We start from the raw sequence: 27212 nt of genomic DNA, 5'->3' as shown, positions 1-27212 counted from the left end.
CTGACTAAATGCACTCTTTCTTACTAACACTGACTAAAAAGGCAGGTAGAATACTTAAGTGTCATGTAAAGGCACAGCGCTGACAACCAGGCGGCTTTACATAGGAGGATTTGCCCAAGCAGTCCCAGGATCAGTGAGCTGAGGAGTAATGGCGCCTCAGACACTGACAGGGAGTGAGGAAAAGACAGAGATGCAGCTCCAGGGCGGGAACACTTGCTGGAAATGGCGCCATGGGGCTGGGGGAAGGGCTTCTGGTCTAAGCCTTATTCCCTTGTTGGCAAAACCACAGGGTACTGTGGGCGATATTAAAAATAAGAATTTACTTACCGATAATTCTATTTCTCGGAGTCCGTAGTGGATGCTGGGGTTCCTGAAAGGACCATGGGGAATAGCGGCTCCGCAGGAGACAGGGCACAAAAAGTAAAGCTTTTCCAGATCAGGTGGTGTGCACTGGCTCCTCCCCCTATGACCCTCCTCCAGACTCCAGTTAGGTACTGTGCCCGGACGAGCGTAAACAATAAGGGAGGATTTTGAATCCCGGGTAAGACTCATACCAGCCACACCAATCACACCGTACAACTTGTGATCTAAACCCAGTTAACAGTATGATAACAGAAGAGCCTCTGAAAGATGGCTCCCTAAACAATAACCCGAATTAGTTAACAATAACTATGTACAAGTATTGCAGATAATCCGCACTTGGGATGGGCGCCCAGCATCCACTACGGACTCCGAGAAATAGAATTATCGGTAAGTAAATTCTTATTTTCTCTATCGTCCTAGTGGATGCTGGGGTTCCTGAAAGGACCATGGGGATTATACCAAAGCTCCCAAACGGGCGGGAGAGTGCGGATGACTCTGCAGCACCAAATGAGAGAACTCCAGGTCCTCCTTTGCCAGGGTATCAAATTTGTAGAATTTTACAAACGTGTTCTCCCCTGACCACGTAGCTGCTCGGCAGAGTTGTAAAGCCGAGACCCCTCGGGCAGCCGCCCAAGATGAGCCCACCTTCCTTGTGGAATGGGCCTTAACAGATTTAGGCTGTGGCAGGCCTGCCACAGAATGTGCAAGTTGAATTGTGTTACAAATCCAACGAGCAATCGACTGCTTAGAAGCAGGCGCACCCAACTTGTTGGGTGCATACAGTATAAACAGCGAGTCAGATTTTCTGACTCCAGCCGTCCTTGAAATGTATATTTTTAAAGCTCTGACAACGTCCAACAACTTGGAGTCCTCCAAGTCGCTTGTAGCCGCAGGCACTACAATAGGCTGGTTCAGGTGAAACGCTGATACCACCTTAGGGAGAAAATGCGGACGCGTCCGCAGCTCTGCCCTATCCGAATGGAAAATTAAATAAGGGCTTTTATAAGATAAAGCCGCCAGTTCAGATACTCTCCTGGCGGACGCCAGGGCCAGTAACATAGTCACTTTCCATGTGAGATATTTCAAATCCACATTTTTTAGTGGTTCAAACCAATGGGATTTGAGGAAATCTAAAACTACATTTAGATCCCACGGTGCCACCGGAGGCACCACAGGAGGCTGTATATGCAGTACTCCTTTGACAAAAGTCTGGACCTCAGGAACTGAGGCCAATTCTTTTTGGAAGAATATTGACAGGGCCGAAATTTGAACCTTAATAGATCCCAATTTGAGACCCATAGACAATCCTGATTGCAGGAAATGTAGGAAACGACCCAGTTGAAATTCCTCCGTCGGAGCACTCCGATCCTCGCACCACGCAACATATTTCCGCCAAATGCGGTGATAATGCTTCGCGGTGACTTCCTTTCTTGCCTTAATCAAGGTAGGAATGACTTCTTCTGGAATGCCTTTTCCTTTTAGGATCTGGCGTTCAACCGCCATGCTGTCAAACGCAGCCGCGGTAAGTCTTGGAATAGACACGGTCCCTGCTGAAGCAGGTCCTGTCTTAGAGGTAGAGGCCACGGATCGTCCGTGACCATCTCTTGAAGTTCCGGGTACCAAGACCTTCTTGGCCAATCCGGAGCCACTAGTATCGTTCTTACTCCGCTTTGCCGTATGATTCTCAATACCTTTGGTATGAGAGGCAGAGGAGGAAACACATACACCGACTGGTACACCCAAGGTGTTACCAGCGCGTCCACAGCTATTGCCTGCGGATCTCTTGACCTGGCGCAATACCTGTCCAGTTTTTTGTTGAGGCGAGACGCCATCATGTCCACCATTGGTCTTTCCCAACGGTTTATTAGCATGTGGAAAACTTCTGGATGAAGTCTCCACTCTCCCGGGTGAAGATCGTGTCTGCTGAGGAAGTCTGCTTCCCAGTTGTCCACTCCCGGGATGAACACTGCTGACAGTGCTATCACGTGATTCTCCGCCCAGCGAAGGATCCAGGCAGCTTCTGCCATTGCACTCCTGCTTCTTGTGCCGCCCTGTCTGTTTACATGGGCGACTGCCGTGATGTTGTCCGACTGGATCAACACCGGTCTTCCTTGAAGCAGAGGTTCCGCCTGGCTTAGAGCATTGTAGATTGCTCTTAGTTCCAGAATGTTTATGTGAAGAGACTTTTCCAGGCTCGACCACACTCCCTGGAAGTTTCTTCCTTGTGTGACTGCTCCCCAGCCTCTCAGGCTGGCGTCCGTGGTCACCAGGATCCAATCCTGTATGCCGAATCTGCGGCCCTCCAATAGATGAGCCCTCTGCAACCACCACAGAAGAGATACCCTTGTCCTTGGAGACAGGGTTATCCGCAGGTGCATCTGAAGATGCGTGCATTGATGTACAGACACCTTTCCTGGTTTTAGGAGATTCCTGACCAGGTCGGATAACTCCTTGGCTTTTTCCTCGGGAAGAAAAACCTTTTTCTGAACCGTGTCCAGAATCATCCCTAGGAACAGCAGACGAGTTGTCGGCATTAATTTGGATTTTGGAATATTCAGAATCCATCCGTGCTGCTTTAGCACCTCTTGAGATATTGCTAATCCCATCTCTAGCTGTTCTCTGGACCTTGCCCTTATTAGGAGATCGTCCAAGTATGGGATAATTAATACGCCTTTTCTTCGAAGAAGAATCATCATCTCGGCCATTACCTTTGTAAAGACCCGAGGTGCCGTGGACAAACCAAACGGCAGCGTCTGAAACTGATAGTGACAGTTTTGTACAACGAACCTGAGGTACCCCTGGTGTGAGGGGTAAATTGGAACGTGGAGATACGCATCCTTGATGTCCAAGGATACCATAAAGTCCCCTTCTTCCAGGTTCGCTATCACTGCTCTGAGTGACTCCATCTTGAACTTGAACTTCTTTATGTACAGGTTCAAGGACTTCAGATTTAGAATAGGCCTTACCGAGTCATCCGGCTTCGGTACCACAAATAGAGTGGAATAATACCCCTTCCCTTGTTGTAGAAGAGGTACCTTGACTATCACCTGCTGAGAGTACAGCTTGTGAATGGCTTCCAAAACCGTCTCCCTTTCGGAAGGGGACGTTGGTAAAGCAGACTTCAGGAAACGGCGAGGTGGATCTGTCTCTAATTCCAACCTGTACCCCTGAGATATTATCTGCAGGATCCAGGGATCTACCTGCGAGTGAGCCCACTGCGCGCTGTAATTTTTGAGACGACCTCCCACCGTCCCCGAGTCCGCTTGAGAAGCCCCAGCGTCATGCTGAGGCTTTTGTAGAAGCCGGGGAGGGCTTCTGTTCCTGGGAAGGAGCTGCCTGTTGCTGTTTCTTCCCTCGACCTCTGCCTCGTGGCAGATATGAATAGCCCTTTGCTCTCTTATTTTTAAAGGAACGAAAGGGCTGCGGTTGAAAAGTCGGTGCCTTTTTCTGTTGGGGAGTGACTTGAGGTAGAAAGGTGGATTTCCCGGCTGTAGCCGTGGCCACCAAATCTGATAGACCGACTCCAAATAACTCCTCCCCTTTATACGGCAAAACTTCCATATGCCGTTTTGAATCCGCATCGCCTGTCCACTGTCGCGTCCATAAAGCTCTTCTGGCCGAAATGGACATAGCACTTACCCGTGATGCCAGTGTGCAGATATCCCTCTGTGCATCACGCATATAAAGAAATGCATCCTTTATTTGTTCTAACGACAGTAAAATATTGTCCCTGTCCAGGGTATCAATATTTTCAATCAGGGACTCTGACCAAACTACCCCAGCACTGCACATCCAGGCAGTCGCTATAGCTGGTCGTAGTATAACACCTTCATGTGTGTATATACTTTTTTGGATATTTTCCATCCTCCTATCTGATGGATCTTTAAGTGCGGCCGTCTCAGGAGAAGGTAACGCCACTTGTTTTGATAAGCGTGTTAGCGCCTTGTCCACCCTAGGAGGTGTTTCCCAGCGCTCCCTAACCTCTGGCGGGAAAGGGTATAATGCCAATAATTTCTTTGAAATTATCAGCTTTTTATCAGGGGCAACCCACGCTTCATCACACACGTCATTTAATTCTTCTGATTCAGGAAAAACTATAGGTAGTTTTTTCACACCCCACATAATACCCTGTTTAGTGGTACCTGTAGTATCAGCTAAATGTAACGCCTCCTTCATTGCCAAAATCATATAACGTGTGGCCCTACTGGAAAATACGGTTGATTCGTCACCACTGGAATCAGTGCCTGTGTCTGGGTCTGTGTCGACCGACTGAGGCAAAGGGCGTTTTACAGCCCCTGACGGTGTTTGAGGCGCCTGGACAGGCACTAATTGATTGTCCGGCCGCCTCATGTCGTCAAACGACTGCTTTAGCGTGTTGACACTATCCCGTAATTCCATAAATAAAGGCATCCATTCTGGTGTCGACCCCCTAGGAGGTGACATCCCCATATTTGGCAATTGCTCCGCCTCCACACCAATATCGTCCTCATACATGTCGACACACACGTACCGACACACAGCAGACACACAGGGAATGCTCTAAACGAAGACAGGACCCACTAGCCCTTTGGGGAGACAGAGGGAGAGTCTGCCAGCACACACCAAAAAGCGCTATATATGACAGGGATAGCCTTATAATAAGTGCTCCCTTATAGCTGCTTTATATATATCAAGATATTGCCATTAAATTTGCCCCCCCTCTCTGTTTTACCCTGTTTCTGTAGTGCAGTGCAGGGGAGAGACCAGGGAGCCGTCCTGACCAGCGGAGCTGTGAGAGGAAATGGCGCCGTGTGCTGAGGAGATAGGCCCCGCCCCTTTTCCGGCGGGCTCGTCTCCCGCTATTTTGTGAATACAGGCAGGGGTTAAATATCTCCATATAGCCTCTGGGGGCTATATGTGAGGTATTTTTAGCCTTTATATAGGTTTACATTTGCCTCCCAGGGCGCCCCCCCCCCAGCGCCCTGCACCCTCAGTGACTGCGTGTGAAGTGTGCTGAGAGGAAAATGGCGCACAGCTGCAGTGCTGTGCGCTACCTTTAGAAGACTGAGGAGTCTTCTGCCGCCGATTCTGGACCTCTTCTTACTTCAGCATCTGCAAGGGGGCCGGCGGCGCGGCTCCGGTGACCATCCAGGCTGTACCTGTGATCGTCCCTCTGGAGCTGATGTCCAGTAGCCAAGAAGCCAATCCATCCTGCACGCAGGTGAGTTCACTTCTTCTCCCCTAAGTCCCTCGTTGCAGTGATCCTGTTGCCAGCAGGACTCACTGTAAAATAAAAAACCTAAGCTAAACTTTCTCTAAGCAGCTCAATGAGAGCCACCTAGAATTGCACCCTTCTCGGCCGGGCACAAAAATCTAACTGGAGTCTGGAGGAGGGTCATAGGGGGAGGAGCCAGTGCACACCACCTGATCTGGAAAAGCTTTACTTTTTGTGCCCTGTCTCCTGCGGAGCCGCTATTCCCCATGGTCCTTTCAGGAACCCCAGCATCCACTAGGACGATAGAGAAATCGGTTTTAAGAGAAAACCTGACCTGCGCCCATGCCCTGGTGATCTAGTGGCATTCCCTGTATCCACAGTGTCCACCACCAGCGAGCACGGCCGGCCTCCCACTGACCGCGCCAGATCGCGATAAAGACCGGGTCCCGCGAGCGGGACCCACTTGCCACCTCCCGAAGCACGGCAACGCGATCCTGGAGAGCCCCAGCCGTGTGTCTAACATGAAGAAAACCGGAGCCTCCGCTGTAGGTACCCGGCAACCAGGGCTCGGGAGTGTACAGTGCCGCTGGGGAGAGCTGGAGTTGCAGCAGTGAATGTCACAAGACATTTACCACCGCTGCTGCCCTTGAAGTCTTCACTTTTTACCTCATAAAAAGCTTTTCTTAGGGCTGCTTGGAGCAGCCCCTCTGTTAAGTAAAAAATAAAAAATAATGTGGGCGCTCCAAAAAGATGTCTTTGCAACAGCTGCTGGTTTTGTAAATATACAAATTTTTTATAATAGTAATATTTCCTAGGTAATCGCTGTACAACTTAGATCCTAAGTATCACAACATAAAGACAAATATACAAATTAGTAAAACATTTTTTTTAAAACAAGTGTCCTAGAACTCAGAGCTTGCTGGCAGTCATATAAATAGCCTATTATATAACGTAGCATGCATAAGCCGGCTGTTAGTGATCATTAGTACTTTAGGCACATTGAGTTCAGTAGCAAATTAATAAAAGCAGTTCCTTGCTTAGTGTGGCCTGTTATACTTCACCAAGTTCAAGCTGATGGTGTAAAGGTCCAATGATGTGTGGCATATAGTGACTGCAGACGGACAGTGTCCACGTCTGTGCTGCGTCCGTGAATGGATCTCCCTTGCTCCACTGGCTGGTTTTTAAAGAGGCCACTCGACGGCGGTTCCCCAAAGGTATGGGCTTGTACTGGAATTGAAATACTTATGCCTGTGACTGCTGCCATGCTTAATATAACAATATAAGCACTTTATAAATTCTTAACTGTGCTGGTTTCCTTTTTGGCTGAGAAGGACTTCTTATGCTTAAAAGAGTGAAGATTATATACAGTATATATATAATAAGATTTTACTTACCGATAAATCTATTTCTCGTAGTCCGTAGTGGATGCTGGGGACTCCGTCAGGACCATGGGGATTAGCGGCTCCGCAGGAGACAGGGCACAAAAATAAAGCTTTAGGATCAGGTGGTGTGCACTGGCTCCTCCCCCTATGACCCTCCTCCAAGCCTCAGTTAGGATACTGTGCCCGGACGAGCGTACACAATAAGGAAGGATTTTGAATCCCGGGTAAGACTCATACCAGCCACACCAATCACACCGTACAACTTGTGATCTGAACCTAGTTAACAGTATGACAAACGTAGGAGCCTCTGAACAGACGGCTCACAACAATAACAACCCGATTTTTTTGTAACAATAACTATGTACAAGTATTGCAGACAATCCGCACTTGGGATGGGCGCCCAGCATCCACTACGGACTACGAGAAATAGATTTATCGGTAAGTAAAATCTTATTTTCTCTGACGTCCTAGTGGATGCTGGGGACTCCGTCAGGACCATGGGGATTATACCAAAGCTCCCAAACGGGCGGGAGAGTGCGGATGACTCTGCAGCACCGAATGAGAGAACTCCAGGTCCTCTTTAGCCAGGGTATCAAATTTGTAGAATTTTACAAACGTGTTCTCCCCCGACCACGTAGCTGCTCGGCAGAGTTGTAATGCCGAGACCCCTCGGGCAGCCGCCCAGGATGAGCCCACCTTCCTTGTGGAATGGGCCTTGACAGATTTAGGCTGTGGCAGGCCTGCCACAGAATGTGCAAGTTGAATTGTGCTACAAATCCAACGAGCAATCGTCTGCTTAGAAGCAGGAGCACCCAGCTTGTTGGGTGCATACAGTATAAACAGCGAGTCAGATTTTCTGACTCCAGCCGTCCTTGAAATATATATTTTCAATGCCCTGACAACGTCCAGCAACTTGGAATCCTCCAAATCGCTAGTAGCCGCAGGCACCACAATAGGCTGGTTCAGGTGAAACGCTGACACCACCTTAGGCAGAAACTGAGGACGCGTCCGCAGTTCTGCCCTGTCCGAATGGAAAATCAGATATGGGCTTTTATACGATAAAGCCGCCAATTCTGACACTCTCCTGGCTGAAGCCAGGGCCAGTAGCATGGTTACTTTCCATGTAAGATATTTCAAATCCACCGATTTGAGTGGCTCAAACCAATGGGATTTGAGAAAATCCAAAACTACATTAAGGTCCCACGGTGCCACTGGGGGCACAACCGGGGGCTGTATATGTAGTACTCCTTTTACAAAAGTCTGGACTTCAGGAACTGAAGCCAATTCTTTCTGGAAGAAAATCGACAGGGCCGAAATTTGAACCTTAATGGACCCCAATTTGAGGCCCATAGACAATCCTGTTTGCAGGAAATGTAGGAATCGACCCAATTGAAATTCCTCCGTGGGGGCCTTCCTGGCCTCACACCACGCAACATATTTTCTCCAAATGCGGTGATAATGTTGTGCAGTCACCTCCTTCCTGGCTTTTACCAGTGTAGGAATGACCTCTTCCGGAATGCCTTTTTCCCTTAGAATTCGGCGTTCAACCGCCATGCCGTCAAACGCAGCCGCGGTAAGTCTTGGAATAGACACGGTCCCTGCTGAAGCAGGTCCCGTCTTAGAGGTAGAGGCCACGGATCTTCCGTGAGCATCTCCTGAAGTTCCGGGTACCAAGTTCTTCTTGGCCAATCCGGAGCCACGAGTATCGTTCTTACTCCCCTTTGCCGTATAATTCTCAGTACTTTTGGTATGAGAGGCAGAGGAGGAAACACATACACTGACTGGAACACCCACGGTGTTACCAGAGCGTCCACAGCTATTGCCTGAGGGTCTCTTGACCTGGCGCAATACCTGTCCAGTTTTTTGTTGAGGCGAGACGCCATCATATCCACCTTTGGTTTTTCCCAACGGTTCACAATCATGTGGAAGACTTCTGGATGAAGTCCCCACTCTCCCGGGTGTAGATCGTGTCTGCTGAGGAAGTCTGCTTCCCAGTTGTCCACTCCCGGAATGAACACTGCTGACAGTGCTATCACATGATCTTCCGCCCAGCGAAGAATCCTTGCAGCTTCTGCCATTGCTCTCCTGCTTCTTGTGCCGCCCTGTCTGTTTACGTGGGCGACTGCCGTGATGTTGTCCGACTGGATCAACACCGGCTGACCCTGAAGCAGGGGTTTTGCCAGGCTTAGAGCATTGTAAATCGCTCTTAGCTCCAGTATATTTATGTGAAGAGACATCTCCAGGCTTGACCATACTCCCTGGAAGTTTCTTCCCTGTGTGACCGCTCCCCAGCCTCTCAGACTGGCATCCGTGGTCACCAGGACCCAGTCCTGTATGCCGAATCTGCGGCCCTCTAACAGATGAGCACTCTGCAACCACCACAGAAGAGACACCCTTGTCCGTGGCGATAAGGTTATCCGCTGATGCATCTGCAGATGCGATCCGGACCATTTGTCCAGCAGATCCCACTGAAAAGTTCGTGCGTGGAATCTGCCGAATGGAATCGCTTCGTAAGAAGCCACCATCTTTCCCAGGACTCTTGTGCATTGATGCACAGACACTTTCCCTGGTTTTAGGAGGTTCCTGACAAGTTCTGATAACTCCCTGGCTTTCTCCTCCGGAAGAAACACCTTTTTCTGAACCGTGTCCAGAATCATTCCCAGGAACAGCAGACGTGTCGTCGGGGTCAATTGAGATTTTGGAAAATTCAGAATCCACCCGTGCTGTTGCAGCACTACTTGGGTTAGTGCTACTACGTCCCCCAGCTGTTCCCTGGACCTTGCCCTTATCAGGAGATCGTCCAAGTAAGGGATAATTAATACGCCTTTTCTTCGCAGAAGAAACATCATTTCGGCCATTACCTTGGTAAAGACCCGAGGTGCCGTGGACAATCCAAACGGCAGCGTCTGAAACTGATAATGACAGTTTTGCACCACGAACCTGAGGTACCCTTGATGTGAAGGGCAAATTGGGACATGCAGGTAAGCATCCTTGATGTCCAGGGACACCATAAAGTCCTCTTCTTCCAGATTCGCTATCACTGCTCTGAGTGACTCCATCTTGAACTTGAATTTTTGTATGTACAGGTTCAAAGATTTCAGATTTAGAATAGGTCTTACCGAGCCGTCCCGTCCGGCTTCGGTACCACAAATAGTGTGGAATAATACCCCTTTCCCTGTTGTAGGAGGGGTACCTTGACTATCACCTGCTGAGAATACAGCTTGTGAATGGCATCCAATACCGTCGCCCTGTCTGAGGGAGACGTTGGCAGAGCAGACTTTAGGAACCGGCGAGGGGGAGACTTCTCGAATTCCAACCTCTAACCCAGAGATACTATCTGCAGGATCCAGGGGTCCACCTGTGAGTGAGCCCACTGTGCGCTGAAATTCTTGAGTCGACCCCCCACCGCCCCTGAGTCCGCTTGTAAAGCCCCAACGTCATGCTGAGGGCTTTGCAGAAGCCGGGGGGGGGCTTCTGCTCCTGGGAAGAAGCTGCTTGGTGCACTCTCTTACCCTTTCCTTTGCCTCGGGGCAAATATGACTGTCCTTTCGCCCGCTTGTTCCTATAGGAACGAAAGGACTGCGGCTGAAAAGACGGTGTCTTTTTCTGTTGGGAGGGGACCTGAGGTAAAAAGGTGGATTTCCCGGCTGTTGCCGTGGCCACCAAATCCGATAGACCGACCCCAAATAATTCCTCCCCCTTATACGGCAATACTTCCATATGCCGTTTGGAATCCGCATCACCTGACCATTGTCGCGTCCATAAACTTCTTCTGGCAGATATGGACATCGCACTTACTCTCGATGCCAGAGTGCAAATATCCCTCTGAGCATCTCGCATATAAAGAAAAGCATCCTTTAATTGCTCTAAAGTCAATAAAATACTGTCCCTATCTAGGGTATCAATATTTTCAGTCAGGGAATCCGACCAAACCACCCCAGCACTGCACATCCATGCAGAGGCGATGGCTGGTCGCAGTATAACACCAGTATGAGTGTATATACTTTTCAGGGTAGTTTCCAGCCTCCTATCTGCGGGATCCTTGAGGGCGGCCGTTTCAGGAGACGGTAACGCCACTTGTTTTGATAAGCGTGTGAGCGCCTTATCCACCCTAGGGGGTGTTTCCCAGCGCGCCCTAACCTCTGGCGGGAAAGGATATAATGCCAATAACTTCTTTGAAATTAGCAGTTTTCTATCGGGGTTAACCCACGCTTCATCACACACTTCATTCAATTCGTCTGATTCAGGAAAAACTACAGGTAGTTTTTTCAGACCCCACATAATACCCCTTTTTGTGGTACATGCAGTATCAGAGATATGCAAAGCCTCCTTCATTGCCGTGATCATATAACGTGTGGCCCTACTGGAAAATACGTTTGTTTCTTCACCGTCGACACTAGATTCGGTGTCCGTGTCTGGGTCTGTGTCGACCGACTGAGGTAAAGGGCGTTTTACAGCCCCTGACGGTGTCTGAGACGCCTGTACAGGTACTAACTGGTTTGCCGACCGTCTCATGTCGTCAACTGATTTTTGTAATGTGCTGACATTATCACGTAATTCCATAAACAAAGCCATCCATTCCGGTGTCGACTCCCTAGGGGGTGACATCACCATTACCGGCAATTGCTCCGCCTCCACACCAACATCGTCCTCATACATGTCGACACACACGTACCGACACACAGCAGACACACAGGGAATGCTCTTATCGAAGACAGGACCCCACTAGCCCTTTGGGGAGACAGAGGGAGAGTTTGCCAGCACACACCCAAGCGCTATAAATATATAGGAACAACCCTATAGAAGTGTTGTCTCCCTTATAGCAGCTTAATATATCAAAAAACGCCAAAAAAGTGCCCCCCCCTCTCTGTTTTACCCTGTTTCTGTAGTGCAGTGCAGGGGAGAGTCCTGGGAGCCTTCCTCGCAGCGGAGCTGAGCAGGAAAATGGCGCTGTGTGCTGAGGAGATAGGCCCCGCCCCCTATTTCGGCGGGCTCTTCTCCGGTGTTTGTGAGACCTGGCAGGGGTTAAATACATCCATATAGCCCCAGGGGCTATATGTGATGTATTTTTTAGCCAGAACAAGGTATTCTCATTGCTGCCCAGGGCGCCCCCCGCAGCGCCCTGCACCCTCCGTGACCGCTGGTGTGAAGTGTGTGACAACAATGGCGCACAGCTGCAGTGCTGTGCGCTACCTCATGAAGACTGAAAAGTCTTCTGCCGCCGGTTTCTGGACCTCTTCACTTTTCGGCATCTGCAAGGGGGTCGGCGGCGCGGCTCCGGGACCGGACTCCATGGCTGGGCCTGTGTTCGATCCCTCTGGAGCTAATGGTGTCCAGTAGCCTAAGAAGCCAATCCATCCTGCACGCAGGTGAGTTCACTTCTTCTCCCCTAAGTCCCTCGTTGCAGTGAGCCTGTTGCCAGCAGGACTCACTGTAAAATAAAAAACCTAAAAACTTTTTCTAAGCAGCTCTTTAGGAGAGCCACCTAGATTGCACCCTGCTCGGATGGGCACAAAAACCTAACTGAGGCTTGGAGGAGGGTCATAGGGGGAGGAGCCAGTGCACACCACCTGATCCTAAAGCTTTATTTTTGTGCCCTGTCTCCTGCGGAGCCGCTAATCCCCATGGTCCTGACGGAGTCCCCAGCATCCACTAGGACGTCAGAGAAAATAAGATTTTAAACCTACCAGTAAATCTATTTCTCCTAGTCCGTAGAGGATGCTGGGGACTCCGTAAGGACCATGGGGTATAGACAGGCTCCGCAGGAGATAGGGCACCTAAAAAGAACTTTGACTATGGGTGTGCACTGGCTCCTCCCTCTATGCCCCTCCTCCAGACCTCAGTTAGAGAACTGTGCCCAGAGGAGATGGACAATACAAGGCAGGATTTAGCAATCCAAGGGCAAGATTCATACCAGCCCACACCAATCATACCATGTAACCTGGAACATACATAACCAGTTAACAGTATGAACAAAAACAACAGTAACGGTCCAAGACCGATGTCAACTGTAACATAACCCTTATGTAAGCAACAACTATATACAAGTCTTGCAGAGTTTCCGCACTGGGATGGGCGCCCAGCATCCTCTACGGACTAGAAGAAATAGATTTACCGGTAGGTTTAAAATCTTATTTTCTCTTACGTCCTAGAGGATGCTGGGGACTCCGTAAGGACCATGGGTTTTTACCAAAGCATCCAATCGGGCGGGAGAGTGCGTATGACTCTGCAGCACCGACTGAGCAAACGCTAGGTCCTCATCAGCCAGGGTATCAAACTTGTAGAATTTAGCAAAAGTGTTTGACCCCGACCAAGTCGCCGCTCTGCAAAGTTGTAAAGCCGAGACGCCTCGGGCAGCCGCCCAAGAAGAGCCCACCTTCCTAGTGGAATGGGCCTTAACCGAATTTGGTACCGGCAATCCAGCCATAGAGTGAGCCTGCTGAATCGTATTACAGATCCAGCGAGCAATAGTCTGCTTCGAAGCAGGAGCGCCAATCTTATTGGCCGCATACAGGATAAACAGAGCCTCTGTTTTCCTAATTCTAGCCGTCCTGGCTACATAAATTTTTAAGCCCTGACTACGTCCAGGGATCTGGAATCCTCCAGGTCACTTGTAGCCACAGGCACCACAATAGGTTGATTCATATAGAACGAAGAAACCACTTTATGCAAAAATTGCGGACGTGTCCTCAATTCAGCTCGATCCACATGAAAAATCAAGTAGGGGCTCTTGTGTGACAAAGCCGCCAATTCTGACACTCGCCTTGCTGATGCTAAGGCCAACAACATGACCATCTTCCAGGTAAGAAATTTCAACTCAACCTTGTTAAGCGGTTCAAACCAGTGTGATTTTAGGAACTGCAACACAACGTTCAGGTCCCATGGTGCCACTGGAGGCACAAAAGGGGGCTGGATGTGCAGCACTCCCTTTACAAACGTCTGGACTTCTGGAAGAGAAGCCAATTCCTTCCGAAAGAAAATCGAGAGGGCCGAAATCTGTACCTTAACCGAGCCTAATTTCAGGCCCATATCCACTTCTGTCTGCAGGAAGTGGAGAAGACGACCCAGATGAAAATCTTCCGTAGGTGCATTCTTGGTCTCACACCAAGACACATACTTTCGCCAGATACGGTGATAATGTTTTATCGTCACCTCCTTCCTAGCCTTTATTAACGTAGGGATGACCTCTTCCGGAATCCCCTTTTTTGCTAGGATTCGGCGTTCAACCGCCATGCCGTCAAACGTAACCGCGGTAAGTCTTCAAATACACAGGGCCCCTGCTGCAACAGGTCTTCCCTCAGAGGAAGAGGCCAGGGGTCTCCTGTGAGCATCTCTTGTAGATCCGAGTACCAAGCCCTTCGAGGCCAGTCTGGGACGAGTATCGTCTGTACTCTTCTTCGTCTTATGATCCTCAACACTTTCGTGATGAGAGGAAGAGGAGGAAACACATAGACCGATTTGAACACCAACAGTGTTACCAGAGCGTCCACTGCTATTGCCTGAGGGTTCCGAGACCTGGCGCAGTACCTCTGAAGTTTTTTGTTGAGGCATGACGCCATCATGTCTATTTGAGGAGTTCCCCAAAGACGTGTTACGTCTGCAAAGACTTCTTGATGAAGTCCCCACTCTCCTGGATGGAGATCGTGTCTGCTGAGGAAGTCTGCTTCCCAGTTGTCCACTCCCGGAATGAAGACAGCTGACAGAGCGCTTACATGATTTTCCGCCCAGCGAAGGATCCTTGTGGCTTCCGCCATCGCGACTCTGATTTTTGTCCCGCCTTGGCGGTTCACATGAGCCACTGCTGTGACATTGTCTGATTGAATCAGAACCGGTAGGTTTCGAAGAAAATTCTCCGCTTGTCGAAGGCCGTTGTAAATGGCCCTGAGTTCCAACACATTGATGTGTAGACAGGACTCCTGGTCTGACCACAGACCCTGAAAATGTTTTGCCTGTGTGACCGCTCCCCATCCTCGGAGGCTCGCGTCCGTGGTAACCAGGATCCAATCCTGAATTCCGAACCTGCGACCCTCCAGGAGGTGAGCACTTTGCAACCACCACAGGAGGGACACTCTGGTCCCTGGGGACAGAGTTATTTTCCGATGTAAGTGCAGATGGGACCCGGACCACTTGTCCAGAAGGTCCCATTGAAAAGTCCTTGCATGGAACCTGCCGAAGGGAATGGCCTCGTAGGCCGCCACCATTTTCCCCAGAACTCGAGTGCATTGGTGAACTGACACCCTTTTCGGTTTTAGCAGTTCTCTGACCATGTTCTGGATGTCTTGGGCTTTCCCTATTGGGAAGAAGACCTTCATTTGTTCCGTATCCAGTATCATACCTAAGAACGGCAGTCGAGTTGTCGGAATCAACTGTGACTTTGGTAGATTTAGAATCCAACCGTGTTGCTGGAGCACTCTCAGAGAGAGCGCCACACTGCTCAGCAATTTCTCTCTTGATCTCGCTTTTATCAGGAGATTGTCCAAGTATGGGATAATTGTGAGACCATGCTTGCGCAGGACCACCATCATTTCCGCCATTATCTTGGTGAAAATCCTCGGGGCCGTGGAAAGTCCAAACGGCAACGTCTGAAATTGGTAATGACAATCCTGTACAGCGAATCTCAGGTATTCCTGATGGGTGGCATATATGGGGACATGAAGGTACGCATCCTTTATGTCCAGAGACACCATAAACTCCCCCTCCTCCATGTTGGCTATTATCGCTCTGAGTGATTCCATTTTGAATTTGAATCTTTTTATGTACAGGTTTAGGGATTTCAGATTCAAAATCGGTCTGACCGAACCGTCCGGTTTCGGGACCACAAATAGGGTTGAGTAGTAACCTCTTCCCTGCTGGTGCAGGGGAACCTTGATTATCACTTGCTGTATACACAGCGTTTGAATTTCAGCTAACACTTTCTGATGTGGAAGCTGGTAGGGCCGATTTGAAAAATCGGCGCGGGGGCACCTCCTCGAATTCCAGTTTGTAACCCGGGAAACTATTTCCAACACCCAGGGATTCAGGTCCGAACGGACCCAGGCCTGACTGAAAAGTCGAAGACGTGCCCCCACCGGTGCGGACTCCCTCAGGGGAGCCCCAGCGTCATGCTGTGGGTTTTGAAGCAGCCGGTGCAGCAGGTGCTCTCTAGCCTCTGCCCTTACCTCTGGCGAGGAAAGAGGATCCCCGACCTCTTTTGGACTTGTGCGACCGAAAGAACTGCATCTGATAGGGTGTTACTTTCTTTTGCTGTTGGGGAATATCTGGTAAAAAATTTGATTTACCTGCTGTAGCTGTGGAAACCAGGTCCGTCAGCCCATCCCCAAACAATACATCCCCCTTATAGGGTAGTACTTCCATATGTTTCTTGGAATCCGCATCACCCGTCCATTGGCGAGTCCATAAGGATCTTCTCGTGAGATAGCCATGGCATTGGCCCTAGAAGCTAGCAATCCAATGTCCCTTTGAGCATCCCTCATAAATAAGACTGCGTCTTTTTATATGGGCTAGAGTTAGGAATATAGTGTCCTTATCCATAGTATCAAATTGATCTGTCAGCTCATTTGTCCAAGCTGCAATTGCGCTACACACCCATGCCGACGCAATCGTCGGTCTTAGCACAGCACCCGTATGAGAATAAATACCCTTTAAGGTAGTTTCTTGCCTGCGATCTGCTGGGTTTTTAAGGGCCGCTGTGTCAGGAGACGGTAGCGCCACTTTCTTGGATAAGCGCGTCAGGGCCTTGTCCACAGTGGGGGGTAATTCCCAAATCTCCCTGTCCTGCTTAGGGAAAGGGTATGCCAGAAAAAATCTTTTGGGGATCTGCGGTCTCTTATCCGGAGTCTCCCAAGCTTTTCCAAAGAACTCATTTAATTCATGAGATGTGGGAAAATTAATAATCTGTTTCTTTTCCTTAAACATGTGTACCCTTGTGTCGGGGACTGAGGGTTCATCCACAATATGCAACACATCCCTTATTGCCACAATCAGACCCTGAATAGTTTTAGTCACCCTAGGAAGCAATTTTACTTCGTCATAGTCGACACTGGAATCAGAATCCGTGTCGGTAGTAGTGTCTTGTGTTAAGGGACGCTTTTGAGACCCCGACGGGCCCTGTGAGTCGGTCTAATCTGAGGATTGACCGCCTGATGTCCCCCCTAAACCAGCCTTATCAAGCCTCTTATGTAAAGATGCCACACTTGCATGCAACGTATGCCACATGTCCATCCAATCAGGAGTCGGCACAACCGACGGGGACACACCACTCATTTGCTCCACCTCCTCCTTGGAGAAGCCTTCCGCCTCAGACATGTCGACACACACGTACCGACACCCCACACACACAGGGATTTACCTATAAGGGGACAAAACCCCAACCAGGCCCTTAGGAGAGACAGAGAGATAGAGTATGCCAGCACACACCCAGCGCTTAAAAACACTGGAATATACAACCAGATAGCGCTTTTATATGTTTATAATCGTAATCTCCACTCACTGCGTCGCCAAAGTGCCCCCCTCCTCCTTTTTCCAACCTGTGAAGCTCAGCAGGGGAGAGAACAGGGAGCCAGCGTTTTCTCATGCAGCCTCTGTGGAGAAAATGGTGCTGGTTAGTGCTGAGGATCAAGCCCCGCCCACCCAACGGCGGGCTTCGGTCCCTTCATCATATATTAATAAAGTGACGGGGTTCCGCGGATTTACTGTCCCCCAGCCTAATCCACCTTATTTATGGCCAAATCGAGGTTTATTGCTGCCCAGGGCGCCCCCCCTACGCCCTGCACCCTTCAGTGCCTGGTTTGTGTGTGTGACAGGGAGCAATGGCGCGCATCTTACCACTGCGCGCTTACCTCATGAAGATCTGATGTCTTCTGCCGCCTGAAGTCTTTTCCTCAATACTCACCCGGCTTCTATTTTCGGCATCTGTGAGGAGGACGGTGGCGGTGCGGCTCCGGGACGAACCCCAGGTGAGACCTGTGTTCCGACTCCCTCTGGAGCTAATGGTGTCCAGTAGACTAGAAGCAGTGCCCAACTTTACAAGCCAGCTCTGCTTCTCTCTCCTCAGTCCCACGATGCAGGGAGCCTGTTGCCAACAGGACTCCCTGAAAATAAAAAACCTAACAAAATTCTTTTTCCACAGAAAACTCTGGAGAGCTCTCTGCAGTGCACCCATTCTCCTCTGGGCACAAGATCTAACTGAGGTCTGGAGGAGGGGCATAGAGGGAGGAGCCAGTGCACACCCATAGTCAAAGTTCTTTTTAGGTGCCCTATCTCCTGCGGAGCCCGTCTATACCCCATGGTCCTTACGGAGTCCCCAGCATCCTCTAGGACGTAAGATATATATATATATATATATATATATATATATATATACGGGGCGGATCCAGAAAAAAATGAAAGGGGGGGCACCATGACAGGGGAAGAGGAGAATGTCTGTGGTATCAGTTGTATTTGCACGCACCTTCTGCGCGCGTGCTCACAGAAAAGGGGGGTGGACTCACTACAAGGGGCATGGCCTCACAAGATATGCAATCCCCATGAACCACACCTCTCATTATAGTCACACTGGGAGGTACATACAAAAAACAAGGCCATTCCACTTACCTGCTTGCCATGCAGTGGGTCTTTTGTCTCCTAGTCGATGACCAATCCTTTCCGGATGACTGTTCCAAGTGATGTCAGCCTGGCTCCTCTCCACAGCCTGTGCATTATAGTCAGTTGTAAAAATAAAATGGAGACAGCATAGTTAAAAAGAAATGTCCAGCTCACCGCACTACCCCTTCAATAACCCCCCCTTCAATAACAACAATACCCTCTCCCCCACTGGTCCCTTCAATATCCACACCACAGCACTCTTGCAGCCCCTTCAATGTCATCAGTACAGTACTCCCCCAACACAGCGCCTTCAGTGTCAACTCCACAGCACAGCACTCTCCCAGCCTGCGGCACCTTCCAAGGTCAAACACAGGTTTTGTAAGGGGGTTTCCGTATAAGTATGTAATATATATATATATATATATACATACACACAGTGCATATATATATATATATATATATATATATACATACACATATATATATATATACATATATACATACACATATATATATGTATATATGCTTTTATATATATATATATATTCCACAAACTGCTAGCACTTTCCCAAAATTCAATCTGCTCCAGTACTCGAACATATAACATGTAAATGCCTTCCTGGAACTGCACTCAGAGACAAATAATAGCCAAATATACTTCAAGTTGGCTACTATTTGTCTCCAAGTGCTGTTCCTGGATGGGATATCTATCTATCTATCTATCTATCTATCTATCTATCTATCTATCTATCTATCTATCTATCTATCTAGCTATACCTCTCTCTCTATATTTATATATACACTCACATATATGCAGACCACCCATTTGCATCTTACACATGTATACAATGTGCTGTATAGGTAAAGGCGTATTTCCAACGTGGTACACCGACCTCCCCCCCCAACACATACACACACACACACACACACACACACTCACTCAAACAGCAAACTACCCCATCCCATGCACTCACTAGCACCGCTCTTACCCCCACACACACTTGGACTGAAAACGGACTCCCCCACCACTCAGATACACACTAACTGCAGAATGTCACTCCCCCCCACACACACACACACACACACTAACTGCAGACTGTCACTTCCCCACACAGACACACACTAACCGCAGACTGTCACTTCCCCACACAGACACACACTAACTGCAGACTGTCACTTCCCCACACAGACACACGCTAACTGCAGACTGTCTCTTCCCCCACACAGACACACACTAACTGCAGACTGTCACTTCCCCACACAGACACACGCTAACTGCAGACTGTCACTTCCCCCACACAGACACACACTAACTGCAGACTGTCACGTTTTCAGTCAGACACACTTTCTGCCCAACGAAAAGCTCCACACTCTCTCACTAGACTGACTTGAATTAGATCTGATGACTCACCGCAGTCACTGCTCGACACATCATCGACTGTGGCTGTGAGAGGCTCCTCCTGAATGCCACTGTAGGGTAGGGGCAGAGAAGACAGGATGCTCCGCAGTACAGTAGCAGGAGAGTAGCTCGATGCTACAGTAGGATGTGCGCAACAGCTCCCCCTCAGTCACCTCCCATTATTACACTGTATAGAGAGCTCTCCGAAGATCTGCTGTTTAGTGCCGCGGCTCTAATATTACTGCTAATATTAAGTGCTAGAAATGACAGGGGGGGCACGGGCCTGTGTGCCCTTGCCCTGGATCCGCCACTGTATATATATATATATATATATATATATATTTGCCCTGGATCCGCCACTGTGTGTATATATATATATATACATACATATGCAGTATTATATATGCAGTAGATCTAGCACTCAACCCACTTTTCATATGCCCTGGTGCCTTCCTATTTTATATAAACATTATAGTTATGCTGATCAATATTCTTGCAGAAGTGTTTAATACTGCATTATTCCTTTAGAATATAAATGCCCGGTTTTTGTTTTTATGCATTTTTTTTTCCAAATTTTGTATTATAATGTCTATATTTAGTCGCATGTTTTTGATATGTACGAACCACTATTCATATCACATTATTTCTGTTTGTAGACTGCACGACCCGGTTACTAGGCACTGCAGCACACAAACATTTTACTGAATGGCCCCTTGTAAGATGAATGATGTCACAGAGCTGAATGATGTCACAGAGCATGTGAAGCACAGCTCCTGCATGCAGCTCCGGAACGCACTGCGATGGCCCACAGGTAAGTGCAGCTGGAAGTTAGGATTTTGTTTTTGTCTATATCTATGTGCACATGTTATTGTTCACATTGAAGCCGAGTGGTCCTTGATGAAAATGTGAAACGTGTGATTAAACAGGCTCTTTTTGTCACATTCAAGTGTCAGTTTTACTGGTTACATACCAGTACAGATGCTTTTGTTGATGTTTTGGTCCCCTAAGGACCATTGTCAAGACTGTGGACTTGTCAGCCAAAATGAACAAAGCCACCTGATTTCACTGTTAGACCTATAAATACCACATATATGTACCCTGATCTAAGCCACGTGGAGGCATCACCGGAAGTGATGTCATCCAGGTGTACCACATAATATTGGTAATGTGACATGTGATCATGGCAATCACAAAGTCTCAAAATGGTTAGGCACAAATCTCAGATCTCACCACTTTTTGCAACAAATTACTGATTGTCCCAAGGCTCTCCTGCCTCCCAGTCCTGAGATGTTTGCATTTGTGTAAGCACACATAGACATGAAAATATTTGTTATGATTTAAAGATGCCATTTGGCATATAGTGGTGATAACTGACAAAACAATTTTTTTTTTTTTGTAGTCATGCTGCTTGTGTTGGGCCACTTCATCTGTACTCAGCTGACTGTCACATTACCTATAGATTACCACAATGTTGTCACAGTACCAGTGATGTCACAGTACCAGTGCTGCAACCTCATAGAACCCTGGTAAGAGTACATGGAGCATGACCTGCTCAGTGTGTTGGAAGCACTACATGGATCAGCTGCCTGGACCAGAGCCGGAGGTGATCAGCAGGACAGTAAGTAATAAAGGAGGGGAACTGCTAAACCTAGCCAAAGTATTAGGAAACAATTCATAGTTCCTCAGGTGTCAGATACAAATGTAAATCTTGTGGATTCTCCCATCTAATTTATTTATATTATTGTCTTTAATGGGGGTTAATAAATAATCATTTATCACAGACAAATGACCCTCAGCAGCTGCTTAGTTGATTCCTGAAGAAAGAGATTGTCAACCTTTAAGACAATGGGGGTGATTCCAAGTTGATCGCTCGCTAGCTGGTTTTAGCAGCATTGCACACGCTAAGCCGCCGCCTACTTGGAGTGTATCTTAGCATAGCAGAATTGCGAACGAAAGCTTCGCTAATTTTCTCGGAACGATTACCCCGCAGTTTCTGAGTAGCTCCAGACCTACTCAGCCATTGTGACCAGCTCAGTCCTTTTCGTTCCTGGTTTGACGTCACAAACACACCCAGCGTTTGCCCAGCCACTCCCCCGTTTCTCCAGCCACACCTGCATTTTGCAACTCGAACGCCTGCATTTTTCCGCACACTCCCATAAAACGGCCAGTTTCCGCCCAGAAACACCCAATTCCTGTCAATCACACTACGATCAGCACAGCGATGAAAAAGCTTTGTTATGCCGTGAGTAAAATACCTAACTTTTGTGTAAAATAACTAAGCGCATGCGCTCTGCGAACCTTGCACATGCGCAGTAAGTGACTAATCGAAGTATAGCAAAAATTGTTGATCGCAGCAGGATTTTTGTTAGCAGTTGGGCAAAATCATGTGCACTGCAGGGGAGGCAGATATAACATGTGCAGAGAGAGTTAGATATGGGTGGGTTGTTTTGTTTCTGTGCAGGGTAAATACTGGCTGCTTTATTTTACACTGCAATTTAGATTGCAGATTGAACACACCACACCCAAATCTAACTCTCTCTGCACATGTTATATCTGCCTCCCCTGCAGTGTACATGGTTTTGCCCAACTGCTAACAAAGATCCTGCTGCGATCAACTCAGAATTCCCCCCAATGTAAGCTGTGTAAATTTTTAGTGCTGTCGTTCCCTCTAATATTGTTACACTGCTGGAAGGGAACTGCGACAACTTGTCCACTGGTAATCGGCTGAGTACTAGGCATCTGATCTGCAATATATATATATATATATATATATATATAGATATAGATATATATATATATATATAGATATACACACACACACACACACACACACACACACACACATACACACACACACACACACACACACACACACACACGCAGTATTATAAACTGTATGCAGTAGTTCTAGCACTCAATGTGCTTTTAATGTCCTCTAGTGCCTTCCCATTTTATATAAACATTATAATTGTGCTGATCAGTATTCTTGTAGAAGTGTTTACTACTGCATTATTCCTTTAGAATATAATTTCCCATCTCTTATTTTTATGCATTTTAATTTTCAAATTTTGTATTATAATGTCTATGTTTAGTCGCATGCAGGGGTTAAAGTGAGCCGGAATGGGGCGGTACTGCGTTCCATCATTTCCACTTGGAGACGGAACGCAGTTCCGCCTCTTCTGGCTCACCTAACCCGAAGTGTGACGGTGCCGCTGGAAGATGCTGGGAGCCCGCTGAGATTGTATTACCAGCGTCGCCCGGCTCTCACTCCACAGCAGACAGCCTCTGGCTTCCGACTCTGTGAGTGTGCGCTGAGCGGACGCCAGAAGGTCTGCAGTGTAGCGGTCAGACGCGGGAGTGGGGCTCGGTGAGTATGGTGTTTTTTTTTTTCCCCCAATGTGTAGTGGTGCACTGGGGGCATTACTACTGGGGGGCATTACAACTGGGGGGCTTTACTACTGTGGGCAAACTACTTGGGGCTTTACTACTGTTGTCAAACTACTTGGGGTTTTACTACTGGGGCAAACTACTGGGGGCATTACAACTGGGGGGGGGCATTAGTACTGGGGGGGCTTTACTACTGGGGGCATTACTACTGGGGGGCTTTACTACTGGGGGCAAACTACTGTGGGCAAGCTACTGGGGCAATTACTAATAGGGCTAACTACTGGGGGCAAACTACAGGAGGGCATTACTACTGGGGGTATAACTACAGGGACATTACTACTGGGGGTATAACTACAGGTGCATTACTACTTGGGGGCAAACTACAAGTGGGCTAAACTACTGAGGGCATAACTACAGGGGTTAAACTACTGGGGCATTACTAGGGGCTAAACTACAAGGGGGCTAACTACTGGGGGCATTACTAGCAGGGGCTTACTACTGGGGGCATTACTAACAGGGGCTAACTACTGGGGCAAACTACAGGAGGGCATTACTACTGGGGGCAAACTACAGGAGGGCTTTACTTATGGGGGTATAACTACAGGAGGGCATTACTACTTGGGGGGATTACTACTTGGGGCATTACTACAGGGGCGCATAACTACAGGGGTTAAACTACAAGGGGCATTACTACTGGGGGAAAACTGCAGGAGGGCATTACTACTGGGGGTATAACTACAGGGGTATTACTACTTGGGGCAAACTACAGGGGGGCTAAACTACTGGGGGCATAACTACAGGGGTTAAACTACAAGGGGGCATAACTACAGGGGCTGAACTACAATGGGGAAAACTACAGGGGAGCTTTATGACTGGGGGCATTACTACTGGGTGCTAAACTTCAAGTGGGCAAACTACTGGGGTTAAACTACTGGAGGCATTACTAACCACAAACTACATGGGAGCTAAATTACAGGGGCTAAACAACTGGGGGCAAAACTACTGGGGTCATAACTGCAGGGTCATTACCACTGGGGGCATAACTACTGGGACTAAACTACATGGGGCTAAATGACTGGGGCATTACTACAGGCAACATTACTACTGGGGGCAATACTGCACAGGGGCATTACCATTAAGGGTATTGCTACTGGGGGCACTACTAATGAGGGCATTGTAATGGGGGCACTTCATAAGGGGCATCACTCCTGGGGACATAAGGGGCACTACTATTGTGGGCATTGCATAAGGGGCACCACTACTATGGGCTCTATATAAGGGGCACTACCACTGTGGGCACTATTAGTACAGTGGACAGTGCATAGGGAACACTACTATTGTGGGCTTTGTATAAGGGGTGCGACTGCTATGGGCATTATGTGTATTATGGGGTGCTGCTACTGTAGGCATTATTACTATTGTGTGACCACGCCCCTTTTTGAGACCACACCCCTTTTTTGCTACAACGCACGCAATAACTCTATTACATGGGCACCTTGGTTAGGGGGGCTGAGTTCCACCATCTCTCTAGGACCATTTTAAGCACTGATTGCATGTTTTTGATATATGTATGCCTTTATTCATATCACATTATTTCTGTATGTAGACTGCACGACCTGGTTGCTAGGCAGCACACCAACATTTTACTGAATGGCCCCTTGTAAGATGATGTCACAGAGCTGAATGATGTCACAGAGCATGTGAAGCACAGCTCCTGCATGCAGCTCCGGAATGCACTGCGATGGCTCCAGGTAAGTGCAGCTGGAAGTTAGGATTTTGTTTTTGTCTATATCTACAGTATGTGCACATTTTATTGTTCACATTGAAGCCGAGTGGTCCTCGTTGAAAATGTGAAATGCGTGATTAAACAGGATCTTTTTGTCACATTCAAGAGAGGAAAAGGAAAAATGTCCTGGGAGTGGTGCATACAGAAAAAGGTTACTAATGTTATGAAAAAATAACTTTTATTAGGGCTTATGTGAGAAAGGTAATACAAATGTAAAAAAATAAAAAAATGCTGAGGGAACGCTTTGTTGATCCAAATGACCCAAACGTGTGTCACATATAGGGGGCCATTCCGTGTTAATTGCACGTAGCAACTTTTTGCTGCTCATGCCTATGGGGAAGTGTATTTTAACATAGCAGAACTGTGATCGCTTGTGCAGCCCTGCTATGCTAAAAAAGTTTTGTGTAAAACAAGACCAGCCCTGCAGTTACTTACCCTGTGCGATGAATCCAGCGATGAAGGTCCCGGAATTGACGTCAAACATCTGCCCTCCAAACGCCTGGACATGCCTGTGTTCGGATCTCCACGCCCGGAAAACAGTGAGTTGATGCCCTGCAATGCCTTCCTTCTGTCAATCTTCTTGCGGTTGCCGCTGCGACCGCTTTCTTCATATGTGGCATTGCCGCCCAGCGATGGCCATCGCCGGCCAACGACGCACCTGCACAATGCGGCCGCCGTGCATGTGCAGTTCCGACCCATTAGCATCGCTGTGATGAACCGCAGCGTGTGAACGGGTCAGAATGACCCCCACAGTGTAAATCCTTGCTAAACATCATGGGTCTTTGCATAGCAAATGGGAGTCCTTATCACCCAGATATTTTCCCTTTCATCACAATACTAGATTTTTTGATAGAAAAAGGAATGTTTTTTTGCATAAAGAAGCAAAAACCTACATAGACATTACACACATGTCGCAGCACAGCTAAAACACAATACAAATGCATAGGGTATAATACATTTAAATACTGCAGCATAAGGCAAGCATACACTATAAATCATGTCATGTACTATGCATATAAAATATAAAAAATACAACAGTTAATAAGGCTATGGGTGGGGGGGGGGTAAGAGGGTGAGGATGGGGGAGTCACAAGCCCAAAGCTTGGGTTTCAAACCTGCGACAGACTGACTCTTAATGTACAATACATGCTCTCTACCAGCTGAGACACCCAGTAATCACAAGCCCAAAGCACTATTAGGTTTTATTTACATAATATGATAATGCTGTATAATGGAGCAGATATAATCTCCTCTCATGCACAGTGCAAGTGACAGTAACAGAACATTCTGAGATCCACCCACAACAATGATATAACATGAGGAAGCGTCAGAGGTGATTCCACAATCAGTCAGAAGGGGCATGGTGTGTCTCAGTGTGTATCCGGGACGCAGGTGCCCACATGTGATCCAACTCCTGGTAGGTGTATAGAAACATAGAATGTGAGAGCAGATAAGAACCACATGGCCCATCTAGTCAGCCCATGTACACGCACACACTTACACACTACCTGCCAGTATAAGCAAGCCCAAAGCTACAATACTAGTTGAGTTAGATCTATTTATAACATGTATTAGGAATATGCCTGGGTGGGTAAAAGACCACTATGCTGGCAGTATCTCTAGAACTCAAGGAGGCTGATTATAGACGCTTCTCGCTCTATTCATAGTGATCAGTCTTCCTAGTGTGGTCTAATTGTTATGTGGTCCCTTGTAGTCATGGGACAATAATGTTCAGGTCTTCAGGAAACGTTTTATTAACTTAAAATGACCCAAAAATATGTCACATATAGAATGAATCCTTGCAAAGTATTGTGGGTCTTTGCATAACAAGTGGGAGTCCTTATCAACCAGATATTAGTTACTGCAATCACAGGACACGTTAGTCCACAGGCTTGTGGGTAATGTGGTACATATTACAATAGCATAGCACCAGAGGTATTGATTTCTAGTGTTATTCATTCATAGTAATACCGAGTGGAGCACATTGTAACACACAGACACAAACACCACCGTGGCGTTTTGCTAACCAGCTTTGTCAACCTTTATAAGTATATGGATAAGATATAACCTTTATAAGTATATGGATGTATATATAATTTGTAGGACTTCTGTCTCTAT

At 47.8% G+C, this 27212-nt stretch overlaps 2 long non-coding RNA genes across 2 annotated transcripts in view; one reads left to right on the top strand and one right to left on the bottom strand.

Annotated features, from left to right (window-relative positions):
• The window catches only part of LOC134911568 (uncharacterized), a 263934-nt gene extending 243915 nt beyond the window's left edge, over window positions 1-20019 (bottom strand). The window contains exons 1-2 of the long non-coding RNA XR_010176682.1: window positions 19934-20019; window positions 18532-18628 (exon numbers count right to left, since the gene is read on the bottom strand). This is a non-coding gene — a long non-coding RNA (uncharacterized LOC134911568). The remainder of the gene's footprint in view (window positions 1-18531; window positions 18629-19933) is intronic.
• A 1367-nt stretch (window positions 20020-21386) lies between these two features.
• LOC134911567 (uncharacterized) lies at window positions 21387-26505 on the top strand. The gene is made up of 3 exons (XR_010176681.1): window positions 21387-21539; window positions 24915-25059; window positions 26358-26505. It is a non-coding gene; the product is annotated as an uncharacterized LOC134911567 (long non-coding RNA).
• Window positions 26506-27212: the final 707 nt, after the last annotated feature.

Source organism: Pseudophryne corroboree, chromosome 4 (assembly GCF_028390025.1).
Source record: "Pseudophryne corroboree isolate aPseCor3 chromosome 4, aPseCor3.hap2, whole genome shotgun sequence".
Lineage (NCBI taxonomy): Eukaryota > Metazoa > Chordata > Amphibia > Anura > Myobatrachidae > Pseudophryne > Pseudophryne corroboree.
The sequence above is the reverse complement of the archived record's forward strand: the minus strand, read 5'-3'. Positions and strand labels throughout refer to the sequence as shown.